This window comes from Sycon ciliatum, chromosome 11 (assembly GCF_964019385.1).
Source record: "Sycon ciliatum chromosome 11, ocSycCili1.1, whole genome shotgun sequence".
NCBI lineage: Eukaryota > Metazoa > Porifera > Calcarea > Leucosolenida > Sycettidae > Sycon > Sycon ciliatum.
This window is the reverse complement of record NC_088653.1, coordinates 7986689-8010522: the sequence shown is the minus strand read 5'-3', so window position 1 is coordinate 8010522 and position 23834 is coordinate 7986689. Positions and strand designations below refer to the sequence as shown.

At 47.9% G+C, this 23834-nt stretch overlaps 1 long non-coding RNA gene across 1 annotated transcript in view; it reads left to right on the top strand.

The window, feature by feature from the left end:
- Positions 1–903: 903 nt before the first annotated feature.
- The window catches only part of LOC135827488 (uncharacterized), a 55379-nt gene continuing 32448 nt past the window's right edge, over positions 904–23834 (top strand). Inside the window, exons 1-2 of the long non-coding RNA XR_010555464.1 lie at positions 904–1646; positions 5931–6035. This is a non-coding gene — a long non-coding RNA (uncharacterized LOC135827488). The remainder of the gene's footprint in view (positions 1647–5930; positions 6036–23834) is intronic.

Below are 23834 nucleotides of genomic sequence, written 5' to 3'. Positions count from 1 at the left end.
ACATTCCTTTTGAGTCTCTATCCCCTTCCCCGGAGCGACTCACGTGACCAGTTTTGGCACTGAGCAAGTACAAGTACAAGAGCATGTGCGTGTGCGTGTGTGCGTGCTTGCGTGTGTGTATGTGTGAGTTGCGTACATACTTGGGTGTGTACGCGCGTATTTGAGTAGCCTGCGTGCGTTTCTTTGTGTGTGTGTGTGTGTGTGTGTTTCTTGGTGTGTGTGTGTATGTGTGTGTTTTTCTTTGTGTGTGTGGGTTTGGGTGTGTGTGTGTTGTCGCGCGCGTGCGTGCGTGCGTGTGTGTGTGTGAGCAAAAAGCGGAAAATGAAAAATATAAAAATTAAAAATAGAGATTCACTGGCCAGAAAAAGCCACTTCAATCAGCTGCGTGGTGGATACCAGGCTAGAATTACTTGCGGTCAAATCATCAGCCTAACAATCTGTTGAATGGTGTGATCCTAGCACAAGTTGCTTCTGCGATGGGCATGTCTGAGTTCTGAGTTCTGAGTGTGTAAGTGGGTGTGTGTGTAGCATTATGGTGCTATTGCAGATTAATGGGTGCACGCAGCTTTGTGCTACCGCTCAATCTATGCTGCTATGTTTAATAGTGCTGTTACTGCATGCCCATGCTTTGCTGCTGGCTATGGTTTCTGTGCGGCTTGGCACTCTGCATGATATTGAATGCATCTCTCTAGGTGACATTGAACGTGTCTCTCTACGTGGCGTTCATGCGTGTCGCTCGGCTCCGATGTGGGCAGCGTGTGGCGGCGTCATGATGACGTTTGCTTGTAGCGCTCAACGTGGGTGGCATGCTTCGTTGCATGTCTTGCTAGAGTTTGCTCTGTTATATATTTCGATCCGTTCTGTGCGATGATCATTCTTGCTTGCTCGTAGTCTTTCACCCTCCCACCTCCCATTTCTCATCACTAATATGCTTTGATAAAGTGAATAAACGGGGTGTTGGCCACGCTCATTTACGGCTACTCAGGGCCTCGGTCGCCGTCCCTCGGACGCAGACTCTTGTAGATTCTTGGCTCCGCCAACATTCTGCTCCGGCAGTGTCTATCCGGCCGACCCTGAATCCTCTCTCGTAGATACTTGGCTCCGCCAACATTCTGCTCCGACAGTGTCTACGTTTTTCTTTCCGTAGCCTCTCACTTTGTGGTCGGCACTCCCCCGTACCGCAAGTTGCTGTGTGTTGTAGTGAATATGCGTGTGCGTGTGCGTGCGTGTGCGTGTGTGTATGTGCGAGCATGCAAGTGTCTGTGTGTTTGTGTGTTGTCTGTTTCGGTTTGTGTGTTTGTGTGTACGTGTGTTTGAGCATGATAGCATGTGTGTATTTTTATCTGTGTGTTTTGTTTGTTTGCGTGTTTTGTGTGTGTATGTGTGTATATGTGTGCGTATGTATCTGTATGCGTGTGTGTGTGTGTGTGAGAGCATGTCACCGTGTGCGTGTGTGCATGCATGTACGTACGTATCTGTGTGCTTGTGTGTGCGTGCGTGCGCATTTGTGCTTGAATACTCAGGCTCTTCTGATGCTGGCAGCATGCTTCTGTGGCAGCATTCATTGTGTCCAGTTTTTACTCTGGTGTGATCCGTCGCTCTTGAATGGCAAAGTTATGTTCAGTCCCTTTAGTGAGACACGAAGGGTGAGTACTGGCCGAAGTGCTCGGCGTGAAACTGTATGTTCTGATCACTGGTTGGTTTATTCTGATAAACTGAGCATGTGCTCATCCAGCGTCACTTCGCTGTCAAAGATGTTCCTAGAAAATTGAATGTTCCTCTCTTTGTAAATGTGGTGAACATTGCGCCTCAAAGCCATAATAGAGTAAAACCTGTAACTAAAGACGACCGTGACTAACAGCCAGCCTGCTGCTACACACCACTTCGCCAGGCACGGTCGGTCTCATATACAAAAATGCACTGTGACAAGCGACTACCTGCTGAACGCATCCAGCGACCGCCTTTTCTTGTCCCAAAGTCGATTTTGACCAGTAACTAGCGACAGCAGTGCAGGAAATGAAAGGTTGTTCGAAGCTCCTTCTTCGAAATTTTGATGATTTTCTGTCCTGAATGGACTCTTTGGATACTACAGCTGCATGAATGAACGCAATCTCATTTTGACTATGGGCTGCACTGCACCTGTCATAGTTTCAAGTGCTCTCATGAGCAAACATTATAGGAAACGTCTTGGAGAGTAATTGCTCGAACCTGCTCGATGATCGATGCTACTGCTCAAAGGAAAAATGGCATTGTGCAAGTGGTGTGAATTTTCATTAGCTGCATTTTAACATGCATATCAGACATGGAATTATGGTCGTGCGGTTCAAATCTGTAACTTAAGACCACATGCCACTAAAGACCATTTCTTCTGGCACCAAGGGGTGGTCGTTAGTTGAAGGTTTTACTGTACACACGGTTTACTTTAGTTGAGCTACTTTGTCCGGCTTGTTGAAATGTGCGCTTCACTTCAAAACTCAATCATTTGTACAAATGAGCAAGAGAACTACTTCACCAACCACGTCGCCACCATCACGACAAAGTTTCGCCAGCGAGCGGTCCTGCTGATCCACATGACCAAGCATATCACCCCAGCCGTAGCCAGCCGCTTGTACACTGGATATGTTCGACCTGTGGTTGAATACGCCTCATCCCTCTGGCAGTTTCAACTCTCCAGTGCTCAGGCTACTACCCTTGAACGGCTACAGGCAAGAGTGGCACGTGTGATCCTGCGGCCGTATGGCGTGTACCCTCCTCAAACGGAGCCGAAAGCCTCACTTTTTGCGCACCTCCAGTGGCCCAGCCTCGCATCGCGAAGACACATTCAGTGCCTTCTTGAGCTCCACCACCTTATCAATAGCCAGATAACGTCCCTGGAGGACCTAGACTACCCAGTATCAAACAGCGCCAGGCGCCCCCAACATCTACTCCCACCTGCTAGAGCCAGCACACACACGCGTGCCACCTTTCTCTTTGTCACCACTGCCACATGAAACTCCCTCCCGGCTGCCATTCGTTCTGTATCCAGCCCAAAATGTTTTACCGCTCTTGTCCGCACACGCTTTGCTATCATCCGTTATGAGCCCTCTGGTTTCATTCCAAGTAGAGTAGCGTTGTCATAGAGCAGTGTGTTATATAACTACCACCCCGCATCTTTCTATTTCCTATTTTTATTTTTCTCCTCAGCTTCTTCTTCATAAGCTGTTGACGGAGACTCCCTCGACTTAGGCTAAGGCCTGTGGAAAATCCATAAATACAAATACAAACCAACTAAAAACTCAACCAAGAGATGGTAGATAGATATCTACCGTGTATCGTCTCTTGGGCTGACCTTCTAGTTTTCATCGCTGCTGGTGTCTCTGGGCGCATCTGCAAGCGCGTCACCCTGCAAAACATCGCCAGTTTTTGTCTTCTTCAAGCTACGCTGCAATTCTTGATTTTTTCTATCATTAGATTTTGACGATCGCCTTCGCCTCTCCCTCGTGCAGTGCAACTGTCAGAATAGCTATAGGGGTTTACACCCGACGTTGCCACGAAACCTTCAAATGAGGTGAACAGGTAAACCACCACGCACCAAAAAGATTACTTCTCATCACCTTGTTCCGCTTACTGACAGTCTGTGTCATACAGTCTGACCGTATGCGCTCATCCCTGGTGTATGAATCAATGGGCCACTACCGGTAGTAGTACACTGTCACTGGAGACGAGATGGAGCATTCACATTGGCTTGGTGCAACGATAACGCCTCGCGGCTCCGAAAACTCCACACCATCCACCAGCCGCATCCGCAGAAAACTTCACTGTTTGTTCATTTCAGTTTTCCAGCCAGTTTCTCGTGGGAAAGACGACTCCAGGGGTGGTTGTTTTTTTCGATCAGTTGCTCGGCGATCTTGAGTCGTCGGCCCCCACATCGTGGACGACTGCGGGATACATCAGTGAGCTGGACAACCCGATGATTGTGCTGCTGCACTAGTCTCTGGCTGACGCGTTTGCAGAAAATTCTGCCCAGGAAACAGAGACTGCAGCGACTTTAATCTGTCAGGAGGGAATCAAGAACGATCGCCCTTGAGTTCCTGGTGCTCTGTGACAATTCTCCATCGTATTGGGGGTCTTGATATCATCAACAGGCCTTCTCAGTGTTGCAGGTGAAGTAACAAGAGTCCTCTGACGACAACATTTGAACGCGAAACGTACGAGTCGTCTAGGAGTTTGAGGTGCTGCCTCCTTTGGAGTTGTGAGCCATTCCTTCCTCAATGTCACAAATCAACAACTGAAGGACACTGTAAGGTAGCTGGGAAGTTTATTCCGTCCTGAGATAATTTGGATTTGCTTGGTAGGCTTCGGAAACAAAGCGCACATTTTAGTAAGTCGGACCAAGTACAACATAACCACTGGCCAGTGGGTATACTTTAGTAGAGCTACAACATAACCACTGGCCAGTGGGTATACTTTAGTAGAGGTACAACATAACCACTGGCCAGTGGGTATACTTTAGTAGAGCTACAACATAACCACTGGCCAGTGGGTATACTTTAGTAGAGGTACAACATAACCACTGGCCAGTGGGTATACTTTAGTAGAGGTACAACATATCCACTGGCCAGTGGGTATACTTTAGTAGAGCTACAACATAACCACTGGCCAGTGGGTATACTTTAGTAGAGGTACAACATAACCACTGGCCAGTGGGTATACTTTAGTAGAGGTACAACATATCCACTGGCCAGTGGGTATACTTTAGTAGAGGTACAACATAACCACTGGCCAGTGGGTATACTTTAGTAGAGCTACAACATAACCACTGGCCAGTGGGTATACTTTAGTAGAGCTACAACATAACCACGGGCCAGTGGGTATACTTTAGTAGAGCTACAACATAACCACTGGCCAGTGGGTATACTTTAGTAGAGGTACAACATATCCACTGGCCAGTGGGTATACTTTAGTAGAGGTACAACATAACCACTGGCCAGTGGGTATACTTTAGTAGAGCTACAACATAACCACTGGCCAGTGGGTATACTTTAGTAGAGCTACAACATAACCACGGGCCAGTGGGTATACTTTAGTAGAGGTACAACATAACCACTGGCCAGTGGGTATACTTTAGTAGAGCTACAACATAGCCACTGGCCAGTGGGTATACTTTAGTAGAGGTACAACATAACCACTGGCCAGTGGGTATACCTTAGTAGAGCTACAACATAACCACTGGCCAGTGGGTATACTTTAGTAGAGGTACAACATAACCACTGGCCAGTGGGTATACTTTAGTAGAGGTACAACATAACCACTGGCCAGTGGGTATACTTTAGTAGAGGTGAACGATAAGGGAAAAGGTATTGTAGTTCTCCCAAGGGTACACAACCCCCAAGAGTGTGCTACTGCAGTTTTGTTGTAACACTTTATGAGATGGCAGGATTTCACATCACATGACGAGCTTGCACACAGTATGTTCACACTGTGCATGATAGAAAGAGGGTTGAACGCAACCCTGTTTTGGACTCAACTCTCCTGTGGTCACTTTGCACTGCTTGCCAGCGTAACTTTTGAATCACGTGTGATGTGAAGTTCTGGCGTAGCAGCACTCGCTAAAGGTTGTGTGGGCAGTTGCAAACTCTTGGGGTTATGTACTCTTTGTATCACTAACCTGCGGTTATGAGTTCTGTACATGGGGACCACTGATCCAAGTGTTTTTGTGGATTTCACGTCAAGTTCCAGCCAGTATTTACTATGTCCCTGTCCTCTACCACACACACTAAGATGAGATATGCTCTGTTTTTGGAAACAAGTCATTTGCACTTTGATTACATGTGTATGGTACTATTCTGCAATGGAAAGGAAAAATCTCGAACTTGCATGCTTTGCGGGTGATTGTAAGAATGTGTATGTGTGTGTTTGTTTGTTTGTTTGTTGCTATGGTGACCTAATAGTACTGCCAACTAGCATCACTTCTACATGTCTGCGCGGCCCGTGGACATAAAGCACTGTGTGAGCTGCTGATGAGAAAAGGCATAGCAGTTAATGTCCAAAATGAGGTGAGCTTTGGGGGTGGAATGCATCAATTAAATGCGCTTTGCAACAAACTCTTGTGTAATCAAGTATTTTTCAAAGACACAAAACCAAATAAATTGTCCTCATGTGCTGAGTATTGATGTGCGCATGTGGACATAGTGCACGGCATCATGTATGCCAGGGCCGCAGCTGCCACATATTTGACTGGTCCGGAGGAACATTTTCACCTTAAAATGATATAACTGAATCAAGTTACTACAATGTACCAGTACATGTAGCGCACCTGTACAGGTTATACAATTATATCGTCAGTTGAAATGCTTTTGGCGAAGTCACAGATTCGTGAGTGATCGTGGCACAGCGCATATTGTACATATTCGAAAATCTGCTGATTTGGGCTCGTATACTAGTGTGTCCATTCGAAAATCTCTATGAAATCATTTTGTATAACCACTTGATGTATGCGAATTCTCATACTTTGGAGAAAGATGATTGATACGGCTTTATGTGGATTGAATAAACGTCTTCAGGCTGTGAAGTCCACTGAATGACCTCTCTGATGTGGCGTTCGTGGCTGGAAGAATAAGCAGTAGGTGAAACAAAAAGCAGGCAGGCAATGACTTGTACATCTGGTGCAAAGTGCTTCTTGGTATAGTAATGACAGTGTTGGAGGAAGAAGCTTGCTTGGCTGCTGAGTTGCTTGGTTGCTGTTTGGTCTGGAGCTGACTGGGCTGCTGTTATATCTTCAGGTTGGCTGAGTTGGCAGTGTCCTGCCATTGGATGAAGTCCTGGTCCAGGTCTGGTCTAATCCTTAGCGCTAGGGCTGGGTTGTGCGTTGCGTCTAGCTGGATTACCTACATCGCTACATCGCTGCATCACGTGCTGGATCACGCGCTGGAGTGGAGTGCTCGCGCCTCTGTTCACACTGGTGGTTTGTCTTCACGACGCTATTTTCGCGACTTGCTGCGGCCGTGTCTGCGGTAATCTGGTGCAAGATGAGCCTGGGTGACGTTGTAGACTTAGCCATTCTCACTTTCGAGGAACTGCGAGGTTTAGCTCGGCGGCATAGCATTGATGGCCTGGACAGTATGGCTCGCGCGGAGGTGGTCGGGAAACTTCGCGAGGCTGGTGTGGGTGTGTTACACCCATCAGCTGCTGGAGTCGTTGAACGCTTGGGTGAGATGATGCGGATTGTTGTTAGCATCAGTGACGAGTTGGCAGCGCTGAGAGACGACCAGCGGCGGCAGATCACGGCTGCAGAGGAGAAGGGTATCCCCTTACTAGAGGTTGAAGCGATTGTAAAGCGGGAACTGGCATCTCTCTCGGACAGAGTAGGAGACTTGGAGAGGGCCAGCGGCGGGAAACAGCACAAGCATGCCCGGCCGCAGATGACTGCTCCCCTGGCGAGCTATTCGAAGATTGAAAGAGCACAAAGAGACCTACATGCCACATCCCGAGGTGAAGGATCAGTGCTTGAAGACGTTGCTAGGAATGAACCCAAGGAGTTGTATTCGCAGGCCATATCTAGAGATACTGCCCCAATTGACCTTCCAATGGACATATCGGTTGACCAGGCGCCATTCGAGGATGTCATGTCCAGGAAGGAGCGTCGACGCTTCAAGAGCCGGCTAGCATCAGAACCTCCCGGGACGGAGAAGGCTACAAGTCCTGCGGAACGGCAGACTGACAGTCGCAAAGCGCAGACAAATCCCATCCGCCGCCACGAGTCTTCACGTTACATCCGGGAACGTACGTCCGATAGCAACCCGACACCTTCCTTAGACACCGTCCCCAGAGGCCCGCGGAAAGTTCTCTACCTGGGGCAAATCCCATATGGTTGCCAGGCACAGTCCATCGCTGAATGGTGCAGAGATCGGGACGTGGAGATAGTGCAATGTATTATATACTCTTCTGAATACTTCAGAACGGCCTCCGCGAGAATAACAGTTGACGCTCAGGACGTGAACAAAGTTAGTGAAAAGTCTTTCTGGCCTGAAACAGTTGCATACACTCTCCGTGACTGGCGCTTCAGGTCCGACCAAGCAGAGGCGCAATGAACACCTCGATACTGAATGCGCAGGCTCCAACTTTCTTTCCGGGTAGATTGCGCCATCCGAAAGCACCTTTCAGAGACAGGGGAGGACTGAGTGGTGACGCTAAGCTGAAAGTTCTACTGATAAACATCAGAAGCCTTCGAAACAAGACTAATGACCTAGCACAACTCACCCGCCAGCATTGTCCTGATGTTGTCTGTGTGAACGAGACATGGCTGGATAGTACAATTACTGATGGAGAAATCACGTTGGCAGGTTACAATGTTTTGCGTGCTGATCGAGAGGATCAAGTTGGTGGAGGTGTCTGCTTATATTCCCGAACATCCTTGCCTCTCAAGCCGAGATGCGATATAGCTGCTGCTGGGGTTGAGAGTTGTTGGGGTGAGGTTCCCTGCACTGGTGGGAGTTGCTTGATAGGCACAATCTATCGTCCTCCCTCTGAACCTATTGGCTACTGGGATCGCCTTGATGGTCTTCTACACTCAGCTATCACTCCGGGCAGGAACGTTATACTGTGCGGTGACTTAAATGTGAATGTGGATCCATCAACGGCTCCAGATCATCAGCTCCATTTCCTGTCTGATCTAACGGCAAGCTACAGTCTCCACCAGTGCGTTCATCAGCGGACACGGTTTGCATCTAATTCCACAGCCACCACATTGGATCTGTTCTTCAATACGTTTGACCAGCACAATGTGGCAACGATCCATCCCGTGGCTTTCAGCGACCATGCAGCGGTCATAAGTGAATTCTACCTTGACCCGACAAGGAGTCCCGAGACATCAATGTTGTGCCGGAACTACCGAAGGATAAATCATGAAAGCTTCAAAGCTGACTTGATTCAGCAGAATTTTTGCAGCATCGAAGGCAGCCCAACAGACATGTGGACGGAGTGGAATAATCGCTTCCTGCAGGTGCTTGACACTCATGCCCCTCTTAGATCTTGTAAGCAGCACAAGCGACAATCGGTACCGTGGATGGACAGCCAGCTCTTGCACCTTTTGAGTAAGCGCAACCGGCTTCATAGAAAGTGGCTGTCAGACAGATCTGAGCAAAGGTATGCTACATTCAAAGCGGCGAGAAGGGAGGCCACTACCTGTAACCGGAAGCTGAAAGAAGCGTACTACAGTACAAAATTTCAGCTTGCGACTTGTGATGTAAAACAAACCTGGCGAATCATCAACCAGTTGACGGGGAAACAAAGAAAATCGGCACCGCTTCAGTGCTCAGCTGAGGCAATTCGAAGTGCTTTCGCCAAGATCGTGGAAGATCCCAGCCGCCCAGTTCATCTTCACCTACCCCAAGGGCCACGAACGGCAACTAGTTTTGTGGAATTTGTTCCTGTATCTATTGCAAAAGTCCGGAAGCTTCTAGAGCAACAGAATCCAACGAAGGCAACTGGCAGTGACGGCATCCCTGCGGCCCTTCTTCGAGCTCATGCAGATGTTCTTGCGCCGTCATTGGCCTTACTGTTCAACAAATCCATGAGGGAGGGACATTTCCCAGCTCCTATGAAGGTGGCCAGCATTTCACCTCTATTTAAAGGTGGTGATCCCAGCATAGCAAAGAATCACAGACCCGTGTCTCTAATGTCGATAGTTTCAAAGCTTTTGGAGCGAGTCATCCATGATCAGCTCACTCAGTACTTGTGCCGACATGATCTATTTCCACCAACTCAGTTCGGCTATCGTTCACATCATTCCACATGTGATGCCCTTGTATTAGCCGTTGAGGGCATATGCCAAGCCCAGACAAAAAAGTACTTCACGGGGATTGCTTTCGTAGATATGTCAAAAGCATTTGATAAGGTGAAGCACCAAACCCTTATTCAGGACCTATTCGAGGTCGGAATTGGTGGAACGGTGCTGCAATGGCTTGCAGACTACCTCTCAGATCGGACACAGTATGTTAAAGTCGGCCAGGTACAGAGCTCACCATACACCAGCTTCTCCGGAGTACCACAGGGGTCAGTTCTCGGGCCCCTGTTGTTTGTTCTCTACGTCCGTGACATTGCGAAAGAGCTGTCCCCTTACAACGTTGCGACCCTGCAATTTGCGGACGATATCTCAATTAGATCCAGCAGCATGAGCATGGATGAGGTGTCCCAAAATCTCTCAAGTGCTGTCCAGCACCTCGCCGATTGGCTTAGGAACCGCGGTCTCATCTTGAATGAAACGAAGACACAGATCATGTCGATATCGCCAGTACGATCTCAAACATTTGACTTGCAAGTGCAATGTAATGGACTGCCTCTGCCAACTGTTCGCTCTGCGAAATATTTAGGTCTCCACTTTGATGCGGACATGAGCTGGAACACCATGGTCGACCACGTCGCACGGGGCGTCGCGTCGAAAGTTGGCGTGCTCAGACGATACGCTACGTTCCTGCCCTTTCAATGTCGCATAGCCTATTTTCGTTCTTTCATTTTATCACACTTTATGTATGCCGCTTCTGCTTACTTACCATTTCTCACGGCGTATCAAAGTCGACGGCTTAATGGGCTCTTCAAGCGTGCTGTACGCACAGTCTGTCGGGTACCTCCCGGGACACCCACAAGCAATATTCGTACACGCATGAACATCCAAACATTGACCACATACACCAACATGCACCTTCTGGTTTTTATCTGGCGTTGTCTCCATGACTCCTCTAACATCAGCATGTTGTTCGCTAACTTTTTCAGCCGCAGTAATTCCACTCAAACTCGTGGTGGGCACAGCAATTTACTGATTGTCCCAGCCAGTGTGTGCCGTGCGTAGAGAAGGGTGATCTATGCTAGCACCATGACTGTGCTGCAGGCTAATAAGCAGAGCCAAGCCCAGGAAGGCAAGAAACATGATTCTTATCTTAATTCGTCGCACGGAGCTGCAGCGGGTTGAGCCATGGGGGTCTGGGGTCGAATCACGTTGTTTTATTTTACAAAAATACACCGCTGCCACCAATGTAGTGGGTAGCCGAGTGGTAGGCGCGGTGAAATCAACAAGAATTACTTTTATTCTACTTTCAGGTACACACCTGAGATACAATCGTTAGTGAAAGAAGAAGCGGCAAAATAACTGACTTTCTCTCCGGTGCACACCTGGAGGTTGAATAGCTCGTTATTATCAAAATCTCATCTCCTTCAAAACAGAAATGCGCAGCCGCTTTTATGCAGCAGACGCCGTACGCTTACATACAGAGATACACTAACTATACATCAGGCAAAGCTCCGTATTAGTTCCGTACTACTTCCGTATTGGTCGGGCAGGGATACTACACACACGCCTCGTCACTCGAACTGCGCGTACGAAATTGCATACTTTGGTATGCTGGCGCAGAACAAATTCGCTCGTAGAGGAAGACGAAAGCGTCTCACCGCCTTGTAATTTCACATGGCCAGTAGTTTTTCGACGCTGAAGACGATGGTATAGTCCGCGACGCTGCGACCCGACCAGAATAACCCGAAATTCATACCCTGAAAAGCGCTGAGCGCAGAGCTCCTAAATTTTGTCGTATGGAAACGGGACTTCGGGTCTCAAGGGCACGAACATCTCCTCTCTCAGATAAAGCAATTCACTCGATGCGATATTCTACAATTTGACCTGGCCACGCCGAAATGCACTGCCATGTCGGATTCTCCCATCGGAAGTATAGAAACTTGTTTCCAAAAAATCAGCGTCTGGGTGCGAGGGAGTAAAGTCACTACTGAAGGTCGCACGCTCCGTGTGCGTATGCGCGCATGCGCAATATGTCACTGCATGCACATCTACGATGTGCAAATCAGGGAGTAGTATGTATTTTACTACTCCCTGGTGCGAATGCACCGAAAGTGCACAAGTGCACGGTCGCCACGGCAAAAGAACATTTATGGCATGGCAGGGCCAAAGGTCAAACCCTAGGGGGTCCCGGGGCCAGACCAAGCGCGCCCGATACAGTGTGCCTTATTTAACCCAAAGGTCAAAGGTCAAACCCTGGGGGAGTCCCCGAGCCAGACCAAACGAGCCCGACACAGTGTGCCTTATTTGGCCCAAAGGTCAAAGGTCAAAACGCGGCCCAGAACCCGCCCCGCACTTACTACTCTCCTTACAACTTAAAGCCTGTTTGGGCGCGTTCCTGTCACTCGAATTGAACCCCCTTTGAACTCTTGAGTTGAACCTTGGTGTCCAAAAATGTGTAGCCTGCAGGTACGATAGCCAGTGCAGGCTGTCGTAATAAAACGACTCATCCGTGTTCCATTCCCGTGCATGGTACATGCATGGTGCGACGGCACAATGACAGCTGTCGCAAATCACACTGAGTATTACACGTGTTTGTTGGTGATTCTTGGTTAGCTGCTAGCTTTTCCCTACTCGAAGATGTTGCCGCCGCGAAATCTGGGGGTTTGTGTTCGTCCTGGCGAAAACCGTGTTTTGACCCGTCGAGGGAGACGAGTGTGAAGACGTACGATCTGTCCGAGAATCGGCGAAGAAGAAAGCTTCGCAGACGACCCGTAGTGGTTGGGAACAGAATGGAACATATACCAGTCGATGCCTGTCATGGTAGGGATGACTGCTACGAAGTTTTAGCCCCATGCTCCCCAGCGCTTTTTAGCGCCCGACGATAATTACCAAATTTCATCGATTTTCCATGTGGATCAAAGCATAGTCTCCTCAATCTTCTCCAGTCGAGCTGAGTCTGGACGCTACAATGTCGAGACGCGAAAAGAGAACATGCATGAACACACAGGAGCATCACAGGCAGCTGCATTCTGCCTTGACGAAGCTGAGAACAACACCAGCACCACGCATTTGGAAGACATTTCGAAGAAGACGAAGAACTACATATCTGCGTTCAAAAAAGCCTTTGTACTGTGCAGTATGCATGCGTGCATGCGGGAAGCACGGGGTCCGCGGATCAACTTCGTTCAAAAATCATTGTGCCACACGGGTTGTATGATTTGTGTGCGATCATGGTCTTTCTTCTTGACAAACAAAAGTGAAGTTTTTCGATCTTCAAATCGCCATAGCGTCCTTGTCATGACTCCAAATCAGCTGAAACTTTGCAGGAGGAGTGAAAATGCCATGCTGAATCGATTGGTACATTTTCGAAGGGTTTCCTTGAAAAATAAAATTTAGCCTGCACTGGCTAGGTACGATGACCAGGTGACTGGTGTATGCACAAGCACGTGACCGCTTACTCACCCGTGTTTGATTGGGGAATAAGGGCCAAACGCTGCATAGCAGGCTTCTTGGAACAATGCCTATCGACTCAGCATCCAAAAGACTACAACATATGGGCCAATAGCTTTCATCCGTGCTTTCATAAGAACGAAATGGCGCTTTTAGTGACATTTTGCATACAAATCCCCCTCTATGAAATAGTGGTTGCGACTTCGGCGATGATTTTTAAGAAAATGGTTTGCTCCCACACCGGAGTCAAGTGTCAAGTCAAGTCGGCGGAATAGCGCTAGCTCCAGTGTGGGAGCAAACCCTTTCCTAAATCCCCCTCGGATAGGGTCACCCAGTTTCGGTGGAAGAGCGGGAGTTCGATTGGGGATAAAGGAGGAAGGGAGCGTCTCAAATTCCTCGAACCAAGACCATTCGACTCAGCATCCTGAAGACAGAAGATGGTACAAATTAGTTAGAAATGGTTCAAGTAACGTGTCATGTTTGGTGTGGCTAACCTTGGCCGGTAATGTTTTTATTTAATTAATTAATTTATTTATTTTTTACTGAATGTCACATAACCATCAGATGCTGTAAAGCAGGGTGGTGGCATATTGGATGGAAGTGGAGGCGGGGCAAAAGTAACTCCTCCGATCAAAGGTCTCGGATTCATCGTTACTCATGTGAGCCGATACGTAGGAGAAATGAACATGTGCTTCCAAGGGGGAAGCACATTTGCAAACGATAATGGGGAGAATTTCAGATTGAGATATGACATAACACAATAGCAAAAGCAGTGCACCATGGGTTAGGAAGATGGAGAGAGCTGATATTCGTATATGGTACCATGACTGGGAGACACAAGCTAAGTTTAAGGCTGAGCGAAGGGGATCAGAGAGGATAGAAGGGAGCTGGAGTTCTGGTGAAATGCACCGCTGTTTGTGTTATTACTTCGTCCTTCGTTCTTTCTCTTCTTTTTTCATTAGCACATGGATTCATGATTACTCTTGGTTTCGTTGTTAAAATTCACACTTGTGTTTATCACTCCTGTTGGTATTGGCGTTGTTTTACGTAAGCTTTCTATAATGTGTAAAATCGGGGTTTGTCAACTGACATCCGCTGTATCCATTTTCTATTCACTCGGCGCATGAGCTGGATGAAATTATTTTATTAATGATGTTGAAAATATTATTGACGTTTCGGGCCAGTCACCGATCGTCAGAAAATGGTTCTGATGATGATTGACGGGCCTGAAACGTCAATAAGGTTTTCGACATCACGAAGAAAAGAATTTTCATTCAGCGCATACTCCGAGTGAATAGCAACTGAATACAGTGGTAGTTAGTTGACAAACCCCCTTTTACTGACAATGCAGTTGTGTGATGTCCACCATTTTCTGAACTTCTATAACATAAGGAAATAATTGGAGGCGTATCCAATTTCGAAAGAAAATTTTCAGCACCGGCACAATCCACACAGTTAAGTAAAGCGAATTTAGTAACCGAACGTTTTCGTTCCCTTCTCATCATGGCTTAGTACAGGGAATAATGTAAACATGTCTTTTTTCTTTCTATAACCGTTCAATTTTGTTTCATAGACAACGACAGTTCCTGATGAGTGTTGTACGAAAGTTTGTTTGAATCCTAGTTTTCCTCTACACTATTTCTTCCTACTTCCATCGTTTTATTGGACATTGTCTCCACTGTTTTACATTGTGTGAATAACGTATACAGAAATGTCGATTCAATGTAAAATTTGAAACTCGGATGTTGAGCCAATAATAGATACGAGTTGAGAGTAACTCTTCATCACTCTAACCATATACTATATACAGTCACAAAGTGCAACAACTAGGCACAAAACTGACAGAGTACTGAGACATTCGACGTCCTTACACCTTGCTTCAACACATATCCGTAGCGCTAACCGACAGCCTTCCAACTTGGAAGGTTATCTGGTTAGAGTGATGGAGAGTTACTCTCAACTCGTATCTATAATTATTTCCTTTTCCTTTCCACATCAATGTAAAATAGAAGAAGAAAACACATGGGAACGAATTCTGAAGCAACTATCCACGACTGTGCCAAGATCATAAACAGTTATAACGTGCAATAACAGGGAACAAAACTCACAGACTACTGAGACATTCAACGACCTAAGACTTAGCTCTAACACATCTCCAGTGTGCAAAGCAGGATCCAACTCGGAAGGTTCGAGATTGGTTAGGACCAAAGAGGAAAAGATGAGCGCAGCGAAAATGTGCACAACCTAAGTCCCACGCAACAAAGAATGCCGACCGTTACAAGACGATGACGAGACCAGTTAATAACATGACAATGCGGTCTAACTACAATTCGAAGCAGCAAAGCAACCCATCACCCAACTTGGGTGGGTCAGTAATATCAGAGATACAGGAAGAGGCTTTGAGAAAACGAATTGTACAAAACCGGACGCCAATATCTAACGGTACTCCTCATGCTTGACACTATTGGGGAGGAGTTGATTACGATAACCAAACCATTTGTAGGTACTGAGAGCCTGATTGCGGCATTCAACGCAGTGAAGCAGCCAGTCGCTTCATTTCTGCAGACACGGGCGTACTTCCGCCCATTTCCAGATGTCCGTACGGCTGTAAGATGCGATGCTTCACCTCAAGATTTGGGCGCTATTCTCAGGCAGCACTGCGGCAAGGGCCAGTGGGTGCCGGTCACTTGCGCCAGCCGATCATTGACTGATGGGGAGATATGCTATTCGCAGATGGAACATGACATGTTGAGTGTGGTATTCGCTTTACCTCGCTTCTGCCAGTGCGTTTTGGGCCGGGATGAGGACGTCTTCATGTATCACAGACCACTCCTCCATATAGTTCAGAAAACATTTGATGACGTTCAACCATGTCTCCAGCGTTGGTTATTATCTCTGATGCGGTATTCGTACGAACTCAAGCGTATTCCAGGAAAGCAATTGTTGTGCGTTGACGCTTTGTCTCAGGCTCCGCTGAAAACCACTATCTTGTATCCAGCTGAGTCCCGCTCATTGCATGAGTACATCAACATTGTTCTTGAGGCAACATCATTCAACCTTTAGGAAATCCGCTGTTCTACTCAACACGACGCAACAATCACAGTTTCCTGCAGCATATGCTCACCTCATCCTCGCAAGGTGCCTCATGTGCTGAGCAGCCGTCAGAGATCAACTCACAGAAGCTGACGGTGTGTTGGTATTGTCGGCATGTGTTGTGATACCAGGCGGGCTATGCCATACCATCATGGCTTTAGTGCATGAGAGACACCTGGGCCAGGAAGCCTTTCAACATTCCCTCCGACAGAGAGTTTGGTGGCCAGGGCTCACCAAGGACGCTTGTCTGTATGTGGAATGTTGCTTCGAGTGTTGGCGACGTCGCGCAACCAGTCCACATGATCTTCTTCCCACTGAGGCTTGTGGGAGAAGCTGGTGATCAACCTGGCATCTATTGGTATCTATTGAAGGCCACTTCATTCTCTTCCCCTGGTTGAATGTGGCTCCCGGTGCTCTATTCTCAAGGTACTGTCCTCTACAACGACTACAGCTATCGTGGACGAGCTAGATGAAGTGTTTGGCCAATTGAGTCTATTGTCTGTACTGGTTCAGATAATGGGCCACAGTTTGTATCGGAGCAGACGGCCACTTTCTTGCAGCACCTCGGCATTTGTCACATCCGCTCAAGCCCACGGTATCTCCACTCCAATGGCATGATGGAACGACTCCATTGTCTCGTCAAGGAACGATTGGTGGCACTCAAGCCTCATTTACCTTTCCGTCGACGACTGAACCAGGTTCTGTTTGACATCTCACATTCTCAACATCGAGGAGTGAAAGCCTTGTAAGATCTGCAGGCGGTCAACAGGGTGATACTCCATGATGGATACAATGATCCAGCCAAGCTGTGGACGGTGGATGGAGCAGTATGCGAAGATTGTGGAAGTAGCCGATGGTGTCCCGATTCTGCTTCGTAACCGCCAGCATGTCAGGGAATTGGTCTCACCTGCTGCTGCATCGTCTGAATAGCCTGAGTTTGTTGCCTCAGTACCACCAATATCGACGCCCCCCGTTAGGGTTCTGAGACCGACTAGCCCATGCGCCCCACAATCAGCTACAGGTAGTGAGCCACTTATGCCAGCCTCAATGGAAGCTGAGGCCCCTCTCACCTGTACTGCACCTGCTGACGCCTCTCTCGCGTGTTCTTCTCCTCGTCCAGTTTCTTTTAGCGATGTCTGCAGGAATGAGACCTGTCCACCAGCCATTAAGTATCCGAAGCAATTTTGTGACGGCATGAAAACACGTTCTTGCCGTCAGGTAACCCTTACAGAGAAGGTCCGAGCTGCTTCTAGATTCCTGGTGCTGCTGTGGGAAAATGTGTCCATGTACACATAATTATGTCAATAACCTACGAGAAGACAATAGTCGTAAATAGCAATGAATAACTACTTGTGCACTCATATTATTATTTTGCTTGTTCGCGTTGGCATCAACCTGCATAAAGCAGGTATTATAGCCTTCGCTTAAGCTGCCATGAAAACGAAAGCTCATCCCAAGCGAGAGGGCTAGAGGAAAATATAACGATAACGAGATACAGAATTCAAAGAGATCCAATGAGTTCAACATACAATTCAAAACAAGAAAGAAAGGAAAGAAAAACAGAGCCGAATCTACCGATTGATCCACCAATCGACAAAAGGGGACTAATCCGTTAATGGTTAATGTTGCAAAGTAGAAGCTGATTGTAGTTGCAGATCTCCAGGCCAGGGCCAGCATATTGCCGATTCTGGATAGGTCTCCGCAGCATTAGATGTGGTAATTATCATAATGGTTGATAAAATTGTTAGAGTATCTAGAGTATCCAGTATCTAGAGTATCTAGTGTAATTGTATCCATTATTATTGTTTTAGAGTATCTAGTGTAATTATATAACTTCAGCCACTACACACAGCACACATTAGTTCCTTCCACTTTCGACGATCCTGGGCGAGCTGCCTCAGTGCAACTAGATCCTTGTGTGATGTGAGGGAGTTTGTGGATCTGGAATTTTTCAGGTCGTTGTTTATAGATCGCGGGAGGGTTGTTCTCGGGCGGCCTCGGAACCCTGAGCTTCCTGGTTGAAAGTATGCTGACATAGCCTGCTGGACCGGGGATGAGGTGTCTAGTCGAAGCATGTGGCCAAGCATTCTCCACCTAGCAGACTGGATGATTCTGCTGAGTGGCTTGGAGCCAGTGCGCTTGTACAGTGCTTCATTGGTTATTATACGGGGATATTTGACCCCTATGACTGCCCGTAACTGCTGGCGGTGGAACGACTCAAGTTTCTTTTCTTGAGTCTCTGTCAGGCTCCATGTTCCGCAGTTATAAAGAAGCATTGGGAGAATAAAGCTGCTGTATAACCTAATCCGAAGGGGTTCACGGGCATGGTTACCTCTTAGCCATATCACCCACAGCTGATGTAAGGCACATGTTGCTAGATGTTTTCTCCGACTGATATCTTCCTCCACTCCAAGCATCGATCCTAGTTTGACCGTGTTCCGCCATCGCTCGTCTACTCTGTCCTTTTCTCTGTTAATTGTAGTATATTCGGTTTTGGCTTCATTCATTTTTAAATTGTATTCCGCTAACAAGGATGATAGTATGGGTTGATTGTCGTGCAAATATTGTAGGCTGGTGCTGATGAAGTCTACGTCATCCGCATACGCTGTTTCATTGGGCAATTGAAGCTGAATATCCAATGCTGGTCGCGGTGAGAGTCACTCTCGAATCAACCTCAATGCAGCCTCGAGGTAGACAGTAAACAAGACTGGCGATAGAGAATCACCTTGTGGGGTCCCATTATGTGTGACTAATGGTTGGCTGAGAATGTTATTCAGCTTTACTTTTATTGTGGTGTCTGTCAGAAGGCACCGGATGATGTGCAGCTCATCATGATCAATGACTGATGACAGTATATCGACCAGCCTGACCCTCGATATAGTGTCAAATGCCTTTGACATATCAATGCCTACGATTGAGATCTCCGACGCAACCCGTTGGCATCTTGCTGATAACCACCGATAGCTATATACCACGTCTCCAGTACTTCTCCCTGACCGGAACCCGCTCTGGTTCAGTGACAAGTACCCGTTGATAGCTGGCTTGATCTGCGTCAGGATGACCAATGAAAGAAGTTTCCGTAGGGTGTTCAACAGGGTAACTGGCCTTACATTTCCAGGAGGACCTCTTTTCTTTCCCGGCTTTGGTATCGGGATCAGTAGCCCATCGCCTAGCTTGAGTGATTTGTCTTTGGCATAATTGTTGAATGTAGTGGTAATGTACAAACAGTGCGGGTGTTCCATATTTGATAAGTTCAGCAGGTATCCCATCTGGTCCCGAAGCTCGGCCATTATTCAAGCGCTTAGCTGCGGCATGTACCTCTGTCTGCTTTATAGGGTTTTTAAGGTCTTCCTCTGTCCGTAAGAGCCTAGATGACTCCACAGCAGGATCACAGAATATAGCACGGAAGTGTTGCCTTAATGCTTCGGCTGATTCACTAGGTTGTGCAATGAGTTTGCCATCAGAGTCTTCAACCACAACTGGTGACTGCTGCTGTCGGCGCAGTAGTCGTGTTGCTTTGAACATTTTTGCGTCGTCTTTCATTTGGTCTATTTCAGCTACACGTTCGTCCAGTCGAGTCGATGCTAACTTGAGGCATTCCCGGCGAATTTGGTGTGCCAGCCTGTTGCGTCGTGTTTTCATTTCTTTTATCTTCGTTCCATCTCTGCACACCGTAATGTCGAGACGCAGTTTGCGTTTCTCTGCTGCTAGCTTTTCAATTTCCCCGCTGAAGCCATTTCTATGCGTCTTGTTTGTTTTAGGGACGCGGCCCACTGATGTGTTTGCTGTCTCACTCATAGCGTTCACAATATACTGCAGATGTTGCTCCGCATTGACACCTTCCTGCTCTCTGCCGAGGTCCTGTAGATGTTCGTTGATAGCCTCTCTGTATTTTGCTTTCTTGGTGGGGTCACTAAATTCCGATATATTGAATTTTGCATTGCTGGATATGGCTACTGGGGGCCTCTTGAGCTTCTTGTACAACTTTGTCAGGTTGAGGTTTGCCAGCACAAGACGGTGATCGCTTTCTAAGCTTGTCCCGGCGTATGATCTGGCACCCGTCACCACAAACCTTTCACTGTGACGGCAAAGGATATAACCTATTTGGTTGTAAATGGGTAAAGGTGGACCTCCACTAGGGTTGTGGCGCCAGCCTGTCCATGTGGTGATATGTTCTGCACGGTGCTGAAACGCCGTGTTACAGGCAAATAGGTAATTGCTGGACGCGAAATCAGCCAAAGTCTGGCCGCTGTAGTTGCGATGGCCCCTTGAGTGTGAACCAGCATAGGATATGGAGTGGCAGTCATGTGGTGGTCGTTTCCCAAGTTTTGCGTTGGAGTCTCCCATCAGGAACAGCAGCGATGAAGACCTTAGTTTTTGAATTGTTTCAAGCAAGCTGTTGTAGAACTCGTCTAGGCATGAATGGTCTGCTGCAACGCGTGTTGACGTCGGGGCGTAGACATTCACAAATGAGCACAGCGTTCTCCCGGAGAGCCATAACTGTAGCACGGCGATACGGTCCGACACCTGCCAATAACTATATATTCGGTGCAGTAATTGCTTTTCCACCACGAATCCGAGTCCATAATGTCGACACGACGACAAGAAACACAGTAGACGGTAGTTGTCAATATTCCATCGTAGCCTTCGGAGATTTTAGTCTCCTGAAGACAGCAGAGTCCAACTCTGTATTTATTGAGGTCTGAAATAAGTTAATTTTTTTGAAATTTGAAGTAAGTCCACGGACGTTGAACGTACCAATGCGAAACAGGCCCTCGCCTTTCGCTCCACTACTCAAAATACTTTCACAAGCTTGCCTGTTTCCTGGCGAAGAAGACAGTGCACTCATAACCATGTATAAAAAAATATTAAAAATGAAAAAAATTCCCAAATGTTTTTTCGTGACTATCATCAGTGGAACATGTTTTTAATTTTAAATGTTGGATTAGCTTTTGGGCTAACCCTAGTTAGCGATAAGACCGATGCGCTGCTCTCTATTTCGTGCTGTGACTGAGCTGGCTTTACAGGCGCACTCAACTGCTGTGCATGCGTGCCCAAATCACCTTGGGTAGCTCTTGCTGTGCTCACTTAGGCTTGTGCTTTCCTTTGCAGTGTTACTGAGCAGCCACCGGAATTTATTTGCTTGGAGAATAGAATTATTTATCAAGACTCTTTGTAGTTGCCTCGCAGCCATTTACTGCACGACAAACATGTTGTCTACCTCTGCAGCACATCGTATGAACGTGTCGGACTTGGGGGCCGAGCTGGAAGGCCTTGGGCTGAATAAGCAGAGAACAAAGCCCCCGCTACTTGCCCATTTGCTGATTACTATAGAGGACACGTCGAGTTCGGCGGCACGGGAACATTCTTGCAGCGGGCGCAAGAGCAGGAGAAAGAGCAGCATCTGGAGAGTGTTGCGGCAGCCTCTCCGAGTCCCCTAGTCCCAGGCCAGAGTAGGAATGACGATTTGCGGCAGTTTGTGCGGCAGGAAGTACACTCCGCCATCACGGTTGCCTTGTCGGAGGCCATCGCTCCAATACTGGCCACCATCACTGCCCCTGGATCTGGAACTCAACCTCCAGCGGAGTCTCCCAACGCTGGAAATCTCGCCGTTCCCCAGACTTTACGAGAGAAAATATTGAAGGGTGACTTTGTAAATTTCACCCAGTTGCTGCTCGATACCATGGCAACCTCGTATTCTGCTCCATGCCAGCTGCAGCTGCAGTTCAGCAGTGGCGGCAAGTCTCTGGAGGTGGTGGAAGGTGGCGCTGCCCAGCCAGTTTGTCGACGCGTCCACGATTTGCGGACATGGCGAAGGCAAGGACTCTCTTTATGAGCGTCGTGTGTTCTGCCAACCCGCTCCGCCTACAGGAGATGCTCTCATACCAAGCTACCATTGTTGCTGCCAACAGGCAATACTATCTGGAGGCTTGGCTGTAGTACTACAACCAGTTTTACTCTGCCATTGCTGCTCAGGCAGGCAAGCGCTTCGACGTCATCGACATTAATCTGTGGCAAATGCCAGTGACTAGCCGATCAAGGCCCACATGTGAGTCATGCCGCCTCGTACATCCCGGAGGTAGCCAGTGTCCCTTTCGTCCCCAACGTAGCAACCAGCAATCCTTCACCGGGGTCCGTAAGGTGTCTAATGACCAACCAATCTGCCGCAACTTTAATGCTGGGCGTTGTAGTCTGGGCATGTGCAAGTACGCCCATGTCTGTATGTCGGACCCAAGTGCGGTAGGCGCCAGTAACTCTGCTGCTTTGGCTGCAAGCTACCGCGATTGTAAACCCCCCTGCACTTCAAGTTCTACTGATTTCACAAGCGCATGTACTGCTGTCCACACACCTTTCTCTGTTTCTCGCTTCAAACTACTGCTCCGTAGCCACCCTGACAGTTCATTGGCTTTGTATGTTATTAACAGCCTCCGATTCAGCTTTGACATTGGCTTTACCGGCAACTGCATAACTAAACAGCACTCGTCAAACCTCTCATCAGCACACAGCTCACTGGTTCCTGCAATGCTGGCTACATGGCTGGCCCGTTTGATTCACCCACATTCCCATTTATGTACTGCTCTGGCATTGGCGTCGTTCCAAAAATGAATGGCAAGCTACACTTGATACACTACCTGTCCAGCCCTCCAGCGTTAACGGCGAGCATTTCTCTTCGCAGTACATCAGCAATGATAAAGCCATTAACATCATTATGTCTTCCCTGTCTCCTGTCTACCTCTATAATCTTGATGTGAAGAGCGTTTTTTGCAAAAATACCGGATTGGCATCTCCTCAATGTCCTGTGGCAGGGGAAGTACTACTACGACCGTGTCTTGCCATTTGGGCTCCGCTCTAGCCCGGCGGTATTTGATGCCGTAGCAAACACCATCGAATGGATAATGCACCACGAACTCTCCATTCCTAATTTGCTGCATTTCCTGGACGACTACTTATGCGTGACCACGGGCCGAGCAGTGGCGACGCGGCAGCTGGCTATTCTCCTCCGTGAGTGGTCATACCTCAGAGTCCCGCTCACACCTGCGAAGGTGGAAGGCCCGTCTCGTATCCTGACATTCATGAGCATCATGGATTGTGAGAAGATAGAAACCTGACACATGACGACAATTTGGGTGACATCAAGCGCCTGTTGACTCCAGCGAGCATCAACCTCACCATGTGCCAGCGCGGACTCGAATCTCTTCCGGGGAAACTCTCCATCGCTGCAGGAGTCATCGTACCTGGCCGGATATTTGTGCGGCGCCTGTAGTCTATTTACAGTCACAACCAGCAGCCTCACTACCGCAACAGTCTGACTACCGAGTGCCAGGAAGATATTCAATGGTGGCTAAAGCTCCTGGAATAATGGAACAGAAAGTCATTATTGCTGTTCCCAGATGGGACACCATCTCCAGACTTGGAGCTGTTCACTGATGCCAGCAGCATACTGGTTTGGGGCGCATTCTACAGCGGCCGCTGGCTTCAAGGGACCTGGTTGCCTGCGAAACTCGCTCACAACATCGAGTGGAAGGAG